The 15,510-nt window shown below is 34.9% G+C and overlaps 1 long non-coding RNA gene across 1 annotated transcript in view; it reads right to left on the bottom strand.

Moving 5' to 3' along the window:
- Window positions 1-12,170, bottom strand: part of LOC107734602 (uncharacterized) — a 20,676-nt gene extending 8,506 nt beyond the window's left edge. The window contains exons 1-2 of the long non-coding RNA XR_001639118.1: window positions 12,157-12,170; window positions 3,724-3,725 (exon numbers count right to left, since the gene is read on the bottom strand). This is a non-coding gene — a long non-coding RNA (uncharacterized LOC107734602). The remainder of the gene's footprint in view (window positions 1-3,723; window positions 3,726-12,156) is intronic.
- Between the last annotated feature and the right edge of the window lie 3,340 nt (window positions 12,171-15,510).

Here is a 15,510-nt window from a genome sequence, read left to right on the forward strand (position 1 = left end):
TATATATATAATTTAAATATTTCTCTATATAGTTTTCATTAATTTTATTAGTTTTAGTTTGATAATGTTTTTTGAAAATAAAATTGTAAATCTTGAATGCTTTGGAGCACAGATTAAAGTTTGGTCTCTTTTTAAGGAAGACACTTGGCAGATTATTGATGAAGAGAAAAAAAGTTAATGTAATATATAATATTATAATATATATTATAATATAATTTTATATAAATTTATATATATAGAAATTGACGTTTTTGAATTGTTATTCTTTAAGTTTTAATTTTTGTAAATATATATTTTAAATATCTCTATATATATAGTTTTTATTAGTACTTGAAATCATGTCAGTGATTTTGTGTGTGTGTGTGTTCACATTGCAAATGCCAAAATCTTTACCAAGACTCGTACCATTCCAATGAAATAAAAATTCAGTCAAAAATCACTGAAGAGCATCAGAGGGTTAAAATTCCATTTGCTCTCAATGTCGTCTTGAAGAAACAACTGCAATATAAGCAGTCTAAAACATAATTAGATCATAAATGTTTATGGCATGCAATCCTCCACATGGTTTCTATGTGAATAGTTTACATATACTGTATGTCACGATTGTTCACATGCATATTGTCATGACTTGTGGTCAGATACTCGCTCGAAGACGAAGAGCAAGGATCAAAAGTCTTTAATATCAATCAGAAGCACAGAATTCGTAGTATAGACGAGGCCAGACAAAGCAAACTGAAACATCTAGAGCTAAATACAAGAGATAATGAGGTGCACAGCTGAATGGAATGATTAACTTAACTAGGTCACTATGGCAACAAACTCAAAAGTGCAAGCAGAAAATCTAGTCCAACTGAACATAACTGCGACATATATTTTCAGTGTGGCATTTTAGGAAACGGATTTCTAAGATCAAATCAAGCTTTAACATGGACACACGTCATGTCTGTATTTTTAGGAACGTAAACATTGTTAATCTAACTGTGGCTGCATAATTATTTGATATTAAGTAAATTAGATCGCTGGCTAAAAACATTTTTATAAATAGATTTGTATCTGGGAGTCAATGCCATTAGCAGCCGGTCGCTGCTGCCGCGGGGCTCCGTAATGAACTCCAGTTAAGTGTGGCTAAATATTTGTGACATTTTTCCTCGTACAGAGTTAACTGTCACAGTGGAGAGAGAGAGGAACCATCTTGTCACGTCAGGTTTATGTAAGGCTTGCTGAACGCCGTCTCTCTCAGTGATGCTGGAGATGATGGAGCGCATGATGTGTAAAGTAGATGTGAGCTGTTTTCAAGCCAAGCTACAGGCGTTTAATCTTTATGTGTTCACATTATCTGTGTGTCGACGTGTTCTTCAGTGTTTTTTTGGGTATCCTGGACGTCACACCTACATTCTGAATGTACAGCAATGCCACATAGCAGCAACGTTACTGTACAGTAGGAATGCTTTGGAATGGAATACTGTACATTTACCATGTGCTGTATATTATTGCATTACAGTATGCACTAGTAATGATAACCATTTCAAAAGTTGGTGTCAAATGACCTCATTATGCTGCATGTTTAATACAGCTAGTGTCGTCTTCATAGTGTACATCCGGTATATTTAGAGAATAAATACAGCCAAGGAATAACACAACTGGATGTTTTTGATTTACAACTTTAAATAAAATTTCAAAACTAAAAGAAAAAATAGAAGAAAAAACATCAATAAAACAGTAAATTAAATAGATTCATGGCACATTTTGCCACTGAAATGTTGTTAGTGGACCATTTTTTATTAGTAATCAGATCTGGCACATGGACAAATATGAAGCACACTTGTTCATTGACCAACCGCTGATGTTCACAACAAAGGCCATCATCACCGTAACAATATCCTGGAGTCTGTCTGTCTGTGTGTGTGTGTGTGTGTGTGTGTCTGTCTGTCTGTCTGTCTGTATCTATCTGTGTGTGTGTCGGTTGTCTGTCTGTCTGTATCTGTCTGTGTGTGTGTCGGTTGTCTGTCTGTCTGTATTTGTGTTGTTGTTGTCTGTCTGTCTGTATCTGTCTGTCTGCATGTATCTGTCTGTCTGTCTGTATCTGTCTATCTGTATCTGTTTGTTTGTATCTGTCTGTCTGTCTGTCTGTATCTGTCTGTGTGTGTGTCGTTGTCTGTCTGTCTGTCTGTATTTGTGTTGTTGTCTGTCTGTCTGTCTGTATCTGTCTGTCTGTCTGTATCTGACTATCTGTATCTGTTTGTTTGTTTGTATCTGTCTGTCTGTATCTGTTTGCTTGTATCTGTCTGTCTGTCTGTATCTGTATCTGTTTGTTTGTTTGTATCTGTCTGTCTGTATCTGTTTGCTTGTATCTGTCTGTCTGTCTGTATCTGTATCTGTTTGTTTGTTTGTATCTGTCTGTCTGTATCTGTTTGCTTGTATCTGTCTGTCTGTCTGTATCTGTATCTGTATCTGTTTGTTTGTTTGTTTGTTTGTTTGTTTGTATCTGTCTGTCTGTCTGTCTGTATCTGTTTGTTTGTATCTGTCTGTCTGTCTGTATCTGTATCTGTTTGTTTGTTTGTATCTGTCTGTCTGTATCTGTTTGCTTGTATCTGTCTGTCTGTCTGTCTGTATCTGTATCTGTTTGTTTGTTTGTTTGTTTGTTTGTATCTGTCTGTCTGTCTGTCTGTATCTGTTTGTTTGTATCTGTCTGTCTATCTGTATCTGTTTGCTTGTATCTGTCTGTCTGTCTGTCTGTCTGTCTGTATCTGTTTGTATCTGTCTGTCTGTCTGTATCTGTCTATCTGTATATGTTTGTTTGTTTGTATCTGTCTGTCTGTCTGTATCTGTGTCTGTTTGTTTGTTTGTATCTGTCTGTCTGTCTGTATCTGTTTGCTTGTATCTGTCTGTCTGTCTGTATCTGTGACTGTTTGTATCTGTCTGTCTGTCTGTATCTGTCTATCTGTATCTGTTGTTTGTTTGTATCTGTCTATCTGTATCTGTTTGTCTGTATCTGTCTTTCTGTGTGTGTCTGTCTGTCTGTCTGTATCTGTTTGTCTGTATCTATCTGTCTGTCTGTATCTATCTGTCTGTATATGTCTGTCTGTCTATATCTGTCTGTGTGTTGGGCGTCCGTCCGTCCGTCTGTCTGTCTCTGTCTGTCTGTCTGTCTAGCATCACAGATGGGATTGTCTTACCGAGAAGGATAGATGTCTGTGAGTTGCTTTTGTCCCGCTGATAATCATTATGCAAAGACACTCTAGCAGAAGGATTATGTTACACTCTAATACTAAATTGCTGAAAAATTATAACTTCATTTGATTCTTATTTCATACCCTTTAGTGTGCAATGCAATAATCCCGCTTTGTTTAATATTGAACTCTTTTCCAATTTCATCACATTTGGGAGTATGAAAATTAAGTTAATTTTATATCTCTCAGAAGCAGCTGAAAACCCGACATCTATATGAGATGACGCGTGGTTATGACTTTCTTTCTTCAGTGGAACAGAGAAATGGAGAACAATGTTTACGATGCTCTTTTGCATTCACTGTAAGCATATTGTGACCAGTGGCCATCACGATCGGTTCTCTTCGGCCTTTGATTTCACTGGCACCAAATTTGGTGCAAGACGTCTTTTGAGGGTGAGTAAATTAATTCTCATTTTTGGTTGAACTATTTCATTAATAAATCAGAAAATGGGCTTGTATGTCGACCTCCGTCATTAACCCATCCTCATTGCAACCACTAAACAAAATTTAACCCACTATCTGTTTGTTTTTAGTTAACTCAGTGATGGATATTTATTCAAGTAAATCTACACAAATAGTCAAACTGTGTGAAGGCAGCATTCATGTTTTCTTTAGTAATCTAATTTTTTAATGGTGAGCATTACAGAAGATTGTACAGCCACACTTTTGCTCAGCAATGGATGCTCTGCAGTGAATGGGTGCCGTCAGAATGAGAGTCCAAACAGTTGATAAAAACATCACAATAATCCACAAGTAATCCACAGCACTCCAGTCCATCAGTTAACATCTGGAGAAGACAAAAGCTGAAACAAATCCATCATTAAGACTGTAACGAGGGAGGCGACAACGGAGTTGGGGATCCAAATGCAGGCTTTAATAAACAAGGCGTCATCATGCAGGCAGGGTCCAGTAACAGCAAACAGTAATAACCTAGGCAGAGGCAAAATAGTAATCCAGATAACAGGCAATGGTAAGGGCAGGCAGCAGACAATCAGAATCGAGGAAACAGTCCAGGGTCAAAAATACTAAGGCAAGGCAAAACTTGGAAAACAAGGAGCACACAGGAAACTAGGAAAATATTCAAACTTTCAATCACCAGCGATGTGAGAGTGTGTGTGCCATTCTTATAGTGTGAGACTGATGAGGTGATGAGAGACAGGTGATTGCAATTGATAATGAGTCCGAGCAAAGGATTGTGGGAAATGGAGTCCGGGGTGAATGGTAAAGGGTACAGGATTGGCACTCCAGCTAGAGATCGTGACAAAGACGTTTTTAACTTCAGACCGAGTCCATAATCCATAATAACGCTTCCTCCAGTGAAAAAGTGGTCTGCTCTGAATCAGGAGAGAAATCTGCACAGATCAAGCAGCGTTTACAAGCCAAAACAGCTCTAAACAAATGTGTGGGTGGATTTTGATGTGAGGGACAACAGGAGATGGACTTTTTCACTGGAGGAAGCGTTATTATGAATTATGGACTCGTACTTTAGCAAGAAGAAACAGTTTAAAGTTAAAAACGTCTTAATGCTGGATTTGTTTCAGCTTTTGTCTTCTCCAGATGTTTTTATCAGCTGTTTGGATTCTCATTCTGACGGCACCCATTCACATCCATTGGTGAGACAGTGATGCAGTGCTACATTTCTCCAAATCTGATGAAGAAACAAACTCATCTACATCTTGTATGGCCTGAGGGTGAAAACATTTTCAGACACTTTTCATTTTTGGGTGAACTATTGCTTTAAAGACAACATAAAATCAAATCACTTTACATAAGTGAAACCGCTGTGTTGTTGACACGGTTTTATTTAGCTTTTAACAGACCCTTGCTCGCATCCACCTGAGTTTTTCTAACTGGCTATTGCTTATTTCATTGTGAGACAATTAAAGTGCGTGCTCAGATGAGCGGTGCAAAACCCTCAACAAAACACAATAAACGCTCACAACATAGTGCAGAAAGAGCTCGTCGTGTGGTTTTGCAGAGAGCTCAGGAGAGAAATCACGGGTTATGAAAGTATATGCTGCTCTCTGCAAGTCATTTAATTAGACTGAAAGCTTGTTTCACTTTCTCTAATGAAACACAATAAGACTTGTTATTGGCACGGATCCGTTTTGTAGCCTTTTATTTTGACTGTGGGTTAAAAAACATCTAAATCTAATGAGATGAAAACACACACAGACCTCTCTCTCTTTTTCTGTCGTGTTTTTTTCCCTTTCCTTCCAACCAAAGCTGAGGTTTCAGCTTAAATAAGTCCCATCATCTCCATGACAACCGATGCGCCGGCAACATAGAAACATATTAATGTAAAACCATGGCAACGTTTTCCAATTGAATTAAGCAGCACCTGTGCACATTACAGAAGGAGATAAAAGAGCGGAGCGCTGGTGGGGCTGTTACACACAGCTGTGCTAACGCACACCATTATCCTCCACCAGATCCAACGCTTCGTGGGGTTTATATGCACATAGGTCCTGTGTTTATGTCCAGAGCACCTTATATAAGACGGAAGCCGTGAGATCTTCTTCAGCTTGTGGTGAATGTGACAGTTAAAGTGATTCATCTATAGTGTATCATTTCATCAGTGTGAAGTGTTGTTGATGTGGTAAATAAGTGAATGTCAGAGTCTTCAGATGATCTGAATAATCGTGGAGAAAGTCTATAATCAGAGAGAGAAAAATGAGCATTACATAAGAAAGTCGAAGATGGAGAGTCAACATTTATATTTAAATGTTTATATTCATATATCTCTGACAAATGAATTTCAGGATTTAATTACTTACACACACACACACATAATAAATCCTGTAAATTACTAATTTTGTATTTTTAATTTATGTGTATATATATCTATATCTAGACAGATATAAATATGTTACAAATTATATTTAGTAATATTATTAGTAATATTTAGTCATATTATTAGTAATATCATTTAAATACAAAAATGCTTTCAAATTTTTTTTGTTGATTTTTTGATTTTGTGTATGTATATAAATATGTTATGTATGCTATAATTATATGTATATAAAATATATTGCAGATAGTATTATCAGCAGAACTGAAACAAATTTTTTGAAAGTAGGTGTTATTAGGGTGAATTTTTGATTGCATGTTGACTTGAAGCTTCAGTATGTGGTTCATCGGGAATATTTACATTCAGAGTGTTAAAAGGTGCAATTGAGACTAATCTGGAACATTAAGAAAGACTGTACATTTTAAATGTATATGTGTGTAATAAGCCCTAATGTGTGTGTACAAATGAGTAGAAAAGATTTCCAGGTTCTGCATTCTGTGTTTTATTATCCAGCCTTGGAATAACAGTATCTCTCCATCAGTGATGAATCAAGTGTACAGTCAGTCACCTTCACATTACAGCAGCAGCATCTCTCATCCACACTAAAGGAGATGGAGAACGCATTCACGCTAAAGATCTCATACCCACCTACATCTCCACCACAGCGTAATTGCTGAATGTTATGTTCCACATGCTGAAAAATAACAGCTGTATCTTATGAATATTTATGATAAATACAGCTATTGGTGATAAATATTTAATTGTAGCTTTTGCATGGGCCTGTTCATTTGCACAGACTGAGAGAGTCTCTATCTATCTATCTATCTATCTATCTATTTACGGGTGCATCTCAATAAATTAGAATGTCGTGGAAAAGTTCATTTATTTCAGTAATTCAACTCAAATTGTGAAACTCGTGTATTAAATAAATTCAGTGCACACAGACTGAAGCTATCTGCACTTTTAATCACATTTTTTGCCTTTACTAGTTCCTTTAATTGGTCAAAGGCAAAACAGGAGATTGAAATGGAAAAACCTTAAAGGGACATTTCACCCAAAAATGAATATCTACTCTTAGTTTACTCACCCTCAGGTCATCCAAGGTGTATGGGACTTTTTTCTTCAGTAGAACAGTAAAGAAGATTTTTAGCTGAAACCGTTCTCCTTTAGTGATTCAGAAAATGCTAGACAGCGGATTCCGGCACGTAAGAGTCAAAAAACCAAATACAGGCAAAACAAAATGAATATGATAATATATTAGTTGTTGCACCGATTAATCGACTAGTCGACTTCAATGCTCTGCCATGACGCTTTAAGCTTGACGTCGACTAGTCGCTGGTCCTATAGAAGGCACAACAGGATAAGAAATCTTTGAAGGACTTCCACGTTTACGCTCTGTTTCCAAATAGTTAAAATGACAAATAAATGCATACTCTGAAAGCGCTCCACAAGACATGTGAGATTATATTACTGGATGCTCGAAATTGAACGGGAGAATGCATGTTTTAAAACACTTATTGTACAGGTACATTAATCGCTGTTCTAATCTAATGCGCTGCTGCACTGTAACGCACACGCATTACAGACAGTAGCTCGTACATCACACACACATCGCGCGCGCACAGAATCATTCAGCGCGGAAATGTATTGTCAGCACTGTTCTGTAATTTCTCAATAAAATAGCTTTGAAACTGAAAAGTTCAAGCATATATTTCTTAATAACTAAATCCCACAGCTTCACTACTAGTAGAGAGACGCTGCCAGGTAAAATTAATTCACACACGCGATCGCTCTCACTAATGCATTCATATTAATGTAATCTTTACTGTGCTACCAAGAGCTTGTAACACTCCAAAGAGAAAGGAAAACTTGAAATCACATCATATGACCCCTTTAAAAAATCAGAAGTCGTTCAACCCGTACAATATATTGAGGTCTTATGCAGCGAAACGATCGGTTTGTGCAAGAAACTGAACATTGTTTATGACATTATTACCTGTAATCCAGAGCCTCAGGCAAACGGTGTGATGTCCGGTTCACCAATGAATCATTCTTTTGAACCGGTTCTTTTTGGTGAACTGAATGAACTAGTTCACTGAATCAGATTGAACCGTCTGAAACAGTTTATGGCTCAGTCAGCACAGATCTACAAGTTACTCAATCAAAACTCACTTTCAGACGTCTGACAGTCACTTTGACTCCAAATGAGCCAAAATAGCGGCGTATCTGATCCTGTGATGAATGAACTGATTCAGCGCTCCAGTCACTGAACTGAGGAAACAGTTCGAAGACCGATGAGCCGCTGATATGCGCATGCATGAACCGAACACTTGAATGAAGGGACGAAATGAACGTTTTTATGGTTTCTCATTATGTAAAAAGGTGAGCTGATGAAGACTTGTTTAATCACTTTATATGCTTTACACATGTAAAACATCCACGTTTCACATCATCTTTGGGTGCTTTAATAATTTAATTGTGTATATGGTTCATCATATAGCGAGATTACGTAAACGAACTAGTGAATTGAACCATTTCATTAAAACGGACTGACCGAAAGAACCAGTTCATGGAAAAGAATCAGATTTCCTCGTTTGCCTGAGGCTCTGGATTACAGGTAATAATGCTGTAAATATTAATAATGTTCAGTTTCTTGCACAGACGGATCGTTTCGCTTCTTAAGACCTCAACATATCGTCAGGAGCCACGGCTATTAATTTTGTGTTCCTTGATATGCTTTTTTAATTCTCAAAGACTTGGATTTTATGAATCACCACGGACCAGGGTTTGAGCTAAACATCTTCTTTACTGTTCTACTGAAGAAAGAAAGTCTCCTACATCTTGGACGGCCTGGAAATTAACAGCAAATTTACCATTTTTGGGTGAACTGTCCCTTTAAAAGAAACGGTGGATTACAATATATCAACATATCTGAACTCTTGACTATAAAGTGGCATCTATGAACCCATCAACAGATGAACCTAGAGATGCGTTTCATTAGATATATTCAACATGCTTGAGGAATTTTCATAGACATCTCTGTTTGTCCAGCGTTTGCTGGCGCTCGTCCTGAATCCCAGATAGACAGAGACCACAATGAGCCCGATAGAAAGAGAGAGAGAGAGAGAGACCAATGTGCTAACATAATCATGTGAGATAAAAGGAAAATCCTGTTACGCACACTAACACACAGCTTACATCAAGAGCCAAGAGAGAAATGGGAAAAATGTACTTCTGATAAAAAAAAGCCATGTTACTCTTAAAACATTAATGCCTCAATGAAAGCTCCCAACAATTTGCGAACACCCTCCTCTCTGAATCCGTAAGCAGGGGCCGTCTGCATAATGGAGAAAAACAACACGTCCTCCCCCCTAGCTCTCTCTCTCTCTCTCGCTCTCTCTCTCTCTCGCTCACATAAAATGCTTGATGGCTTTGTGTATCATGTTTTTCAGGCTTCTCTCTCTGTGCTTGACTTTATGTTTTTCATATTCTCCTCTATTTTTTTCCTCTTCCTCTTCTTACTTCCTGTGAGTCAGCCGTTAGGGAGGAAATGCCATCCAGCTGGACTTTATTTCTAATGCAAAAACAGGTTTTAATGTGCGAGCCTCCAAACAAAGGCAGGAATCCACCGCAGTGTTTTCTCGTCGGCTCTTGTAAATTCCTGCACACCTACTTCATTTGTAGGGCTATTCGAGTGCAGTTAGAGAGGTTGTGTAACCTTTGCTTATTTAAGTGTGTCATGAGCTGAAAGTAGCTTATGTAACTTTGCTAGATGGCAGAAATCTGTAGTCCGCTGTTTCTTCGTAATGCGACACGCGCTCTGACAGCCTAACTAAAGAAATATCTCTGCTCGCTCGTCAAAAAAACAACTTGCTTGCTTTGTCTCGACTTATTTCGTTGTTCGTATCGCTTTAGCTGTGTGAATCATTTAGTTCATCCGAACAATGAAATTCACTTATTGAGAGGTGTTTATCTGAAAATTCACACTACAGTAAATGCGATTTGATACAGAAGCTGTCAAGCGCCAATAAGGAGACAATAAATGCCATGAAAGTAAACATGCAATGTATATTTACAGGGTTAGTTCACCCAAAAATGAAAATTAGCCCATAAATTACTCACCCTCAAGTCATCCTAGGTGTATATGACTTTCTTCTTTCAGACGAATCCAGTCGGAGTTATATTAAAAATTGTCTTTGATCTTTCAAGCTGTTTAATGCATATGGATGGACGCTTTTTATTTAACTTCTTTTGGACTGATGCATACATTAAACAGCTTGAAAGATCAAAGACAATTTTTAATATAACTCCGACTGGATTCGTCTGAAAGAAGAAAGTCATATACACCTAGGATGACTTGAGGGTGAGTAATTTATGGGCTAATTTTCATTTTTGGGTGAACTAACCCTTTAAGTAGTTATTTATTGATCATCTGCTCTCCAGTCGCATTCAAATACAGGCTCAGTTGAGCTCAACAGCATCCGTTCCTGCTCTCTATCATTGCATGGAAAAGATCAGCATGAACATTTTGCTAAACATCTCCTGTTGTGTTTCACAGAAGAAAGTCATACACTGTAAAATTTCCCACCTATTACAACTTAAGTTCAGTTGCTGCCTTAAATTTTTAAGTATAATAAAATCAGAAAAATAGAATAGAAAACACTTATTTTAAATTTTAATATTTCACAATATTTCAACTCATTTTTAAAAAAATATATTCAACTGACTTACAAAAAACCGTGCTTAATCTTTGTGAAAAAATAAAAATCTTTGCCATCGGAATAAATACATTTAAACTGTAATAATATTTCACAATATTTCAATATTCAACTGACTTAAAAAATATTTATGAGTGTGCCATCAAGAATACATTTTTAAAAATGTAATAATATTTCATAATATTTCAACATGTTTTTTCAGTTTTATTAAACTGATTATTAAAAAAGTTTGTTAAATCTCTCACAAAAAGAAAAAAAAAATAGCTTTCCTCACAGGAATAAATTACATTTTAAAATATATTTAAACAGAAAACATATTTTAAATTAATATAATATTTTGGCTCATTTTTTTCAGTTATATTAATCTGACTTACAAATCTGAGTTGAATCTGTATTTCAATAAATTACCTTTTCCATCACAGGAATGAAATGGCATTTTATAATATATTACAACAGAAAACACTTATTTTAAATTGTAAAATATTTTACAATATTTCAGCTCATTTTTTTCAATTATATTAAGCTGATTTTAAAAATCAAGTTGAATCTCGTATAACTTAAAAAAAAAAAAAAGAAGTTAAATTGGTTAAAGTAATGAAAAAAACATATATTACCATGACAATGATCATCTGAATGATCATGATTTTTTTTATTATTATTTTTTTTTTACAATGTACATATTTAGAACGACAATATGGAGCGTAAATGATGACAGAATTGTCATTTTTGGGTGAACTTCTCCTTTAATTGCTGAATTGAACATATGTTTAATGGGATTCAGAAACCTGTCTTTCTTCCTCAAATGTGTCATTTTCCAGTCATGGAATGAGATGTTGACTTATCAGGGAGAGATTTTTCCAAACTTTGGCCCCGATCCCCGGAGAACATTGTGATGTTGTCAAGATAAACCTGTCATTCTATATTCTTCTAGATGAACTGCTGGAATATTGCCGACACATTACATAACTCACGTGGCATTCATACGAGCCTTTCAGATGTGCAGAGACTGGATTTCTCTCTGATTGCGTTTGAGGTTGTGAAGGTGCTGAATGCTGGCTTATTAGTTAATCAACGTAATTTGGCTTGAATCATCAGAATGCAAAATAGAAAGAGAAATGAAGGATTCTAATAGTTTTCAGCTGTCTAGAATGTGCACAAATACATGATTGTACAAAAAGACACCAGGAGATCAGAAAGAATGAAATACTAACATATAGATAACTTACAGTTAAAATATTTGGTGCAGTCTTTTTTTATTTTTTTTATTAGTACTTTTATTCATCAAGGATGCATTAAATTGATCAAAAGTGTCAATAAAGACATTTATAATGTTACAGAAGTAATAATCCATTTCAAATAAATGCTGTTCTTTTGAACTTTCTTTTCATCAAAGAATCCTGAAAAATAAAATGTTTCACAGTTTCCACAAAAATATGAACTGCTTTCAACATTGATAATAATCATAAATATTTCTTGAGCAGCAAATCAGCATATTAGAATGATTTCTGAAGATCATGTGACACTGAAGACTGGAGCAATGATGCTGAAAATACAGAGCAATGCATTTCACTTTAACAGATATTCACTTAGAAAACAATTATTTTAAATTGTAATAATATTTCAAAATTTTTACTGTATTTTGAATCAAATAAATGCAGACTTGGAGAGCAACAGAGAATTCTTTAAAAAACTCTTACCAACTCCAAACTTGTGAAGGGTATTGTACTCAGCAAATACAGTATGCACTACTCTAGTAAGCATAAAAATATCCAGGACACAAATATTGGGTAAAATGTGTTTAATAAGATGAATTTTAGATTTAGAATTCATTACTCTTGATTTCTCCGATTTTCTGGCTTGTCACAGAATGTTTGGGGATTTCTTTTATAACAAACCGAGGCATCTCGTAAGGTCGTGCTTATGTTTTGGAGTGTATTTGTGTGTTTTTGTGTGTAATGATCAGCTCAATTATTCTGAGTGTCTCCAAAGCCTCGGCGCTGCACACTTAGCTTATTAGTTTTGGTGAGGTGTCTGGTTGAGGTCATGGCACCGCTACGATCCGATAAGTGCCTCGCTGCTTACACTTTGTGTCGTTACTTCAGCTAAACACTTTAGCGCTGGTCAGAAGATGCAAAGACAGACGAGGGGCCTGTGGACAGCATCTTCATTAGCTAAACTCTTACACACGATGGAAACATAAACACATAAAGATGGGAGGTCTATATTTGTCAGCATGATGCATTTCAGTGTAATATCAGGGTTACATGAAATTGCAAGTGGTGCAACTGGTTAGTAAATTTGCCCATGCATGTTTAATATAAACTGTTTATTTAATCACAGGCGTGTTCACATGATGTCATACACCTGCATCTTGGCCAGTGTTATTTTAGTATTATTTATTTACTTATTTATAATTTTCGTAATATTTTAAATTAGCTTTTATTTTTATATCTTCATTTTTTAAAATGTATTAGTAATTTTATCATGTGCTTTTCCCATTTTTATTAGTTAGTTAGATTTAATTTATTTTTATTTCAGTTTTAGTTTTTATTAATTTCCATTTAATAATTGTAGTGCTTCAAATTTAAACTTAGTTTAGTTACTAATTTTCATTTAGTTTAAGTTCTTCATCTGATATGAATATATTTGAGATTATTTCAGCTTTATTTTAATTAACAATTTTAAAAAAATAAGTTTAGTTTTAGTTAACGATAATAACCCTAAACTAAAATAATTAAAAAACATTTTGTTAGTTTAAATAAAGCTGAAATAAAATAAAATAAAATATTAGATGAAACAAATAAGAAAAATCAGAAATGTTGCCTTGGCAACTAATCGAAATAAAGTAATTTTAAATTGAAGTACCAAAATTACTAAAACTGAAATAAATTAAAGCTAAATAGAAATATATATAAAAAACAAACCTAATAAAAATAATACATAAAAGCACATAACAAAATTATTAAAACTTAATGTAAAATAAAAATGCAAACTAAAATGCTTTTAATAGTTTTAGTTTTAGTTAGTAATAATAACCCTCATCTTGGCAAAATCCTTGTTTTAGATTTTTTTTTTGTACTTTATTATGTCTTTCAGTTCAAGCACATTTAATACAGTTATACAAATAAACATTTCCTTTAAAGACATCTTTTTTTTTTGACCAATTGTTAGATAGTTTTATAAATAGTTTTAGATTTTAGATCACACAAAAAGTTGAACATCGAGTGTTATTCTGTTTCGCTTTTCCATTTAAGAGGTTTTAAATTCCAACTTTCCGAGAATAAATCGCAGTATTAATCTCGTAATGCGTGCAGGTAGAATTCCCACAGGACGTTTCATCCAGACTGACTCTGGGTCCTGTTTGTCTTCATGTCTTATGTTCTCTGCCAGTCTATTTTTCTTGTGTTTTAATATATCTGATGGGTTTAGATTAGACATGCATTGGTTTGCTGTGCACAGAACTGATTTTTTTCTGTATTTTCAGGGCGGAATGAGATTACATTCCTTGTTTTTTTGGTGGCCAGAAATCTAATTTAGCAACAATCCAATCTGAGATATCTGTGTTTAATTTGATTGAATCCCAGAGAGTCCTGTGCGTTCCTCCAGTAATGCAATTACAAATATCACAATTCTTATTTTCTGTTGCTCTCAAAGTATGTTTTATAGGACAAATTCAAAGATGTTGACTAAAAAGGTGCTTCATTAAGTCGCAGCATGTATTGTCATTTCAACAAAGGCCACGTCACGCGGTTCTCCTGCTTTCATTTCAGGCTCAGTGACCTTTGAGCTCCTCCATTCATTATGAACAGCACAAAAAATACTATGCTTGTACATAAGATCAGATCATGTGACCATTGTATTTTGGCTTATATGCTGGTGGTATTTTCATATACCATGGCATTGACACGGTACTTTAAAGAATACATACCTTGGTCCATGTCTAAAACACATATGTCACATGTCATGAAGCACGTCCAAAACATAATCTAGCATCACAGTATTTTTTTGCAAAAAAGGCACATTTTGTTGTAGCCAATTTTTTATTGTTAACAAACACTTAATAATTTGTTTTTGTTAATTGAAATAAAACTGAAATAAAATAAAAGAAATAATAAAAATATATCATATATAATAATATAAAATAAAAGATAAAATAATGAAATAATGAAATAAAATATTAGGTGAAAAAAAATTATATGTTAATTTGGCAACTAACTGAAATAAAATAAGTTGAAGTAATGATTCCAAAAGTTATTCCAAAACTGGAATTAATTAAAAATAAAAATAAATTATAGCTAAATAAAAATATTACAAAAACTAATAAAAATGACAAAAGCATGTAACAAATTGATAAAGCACAAACTAAAATGAATTTGAAAACTGAAAATATACAATTAAAAGCTAAGTCAAAAATAAAAACTATAATAGTATATAAATAATACTGCAATAACAAAATAATAATAATAAAAATGCCTGAAAACCCTGAAAACTGCGTAGAACACCCTGGCAACACTGCCTGGCAACCACATAGCAACACCCTGGAAACTGTTTAGAACACCTTAGCAACACTGCCTGGCAACCATATAGCAACACCTTGAAAACGGGTTAGAACACCCTAGCAACACTGCCTGGCAAACACATAGCAACACCTTGAAAACGGTTTAGAACACCCTAGCAACACTGCCTGGCAACCACATAGCAACACCCTGGAAACTGCTTAGAACACACTGGCAAAACTGCCTGGCAACCACATAGCAACACCCTGGAAACTG

Source organism: Sinocyclocheilus rhinocerous, unplaced genomic scaffold (genome assembly GCF_001515625.1).
Source record: "Sinocyclocheilus rhinocerous isolate Xijiao unplaced genomic scaffold, SAMN03320098_v1.1 scaffold2145, whole genome shotgun sequence".
In the NCBI taxonomy this organism is placed as follows: domain Eukaryota; kingdom Metazoa; phylum Chordata; class Actinopteri; order Cypriniformes; family Cyprinidae; genus Sinocyclocheilus; species Sinocyclocheilus rhinocerous.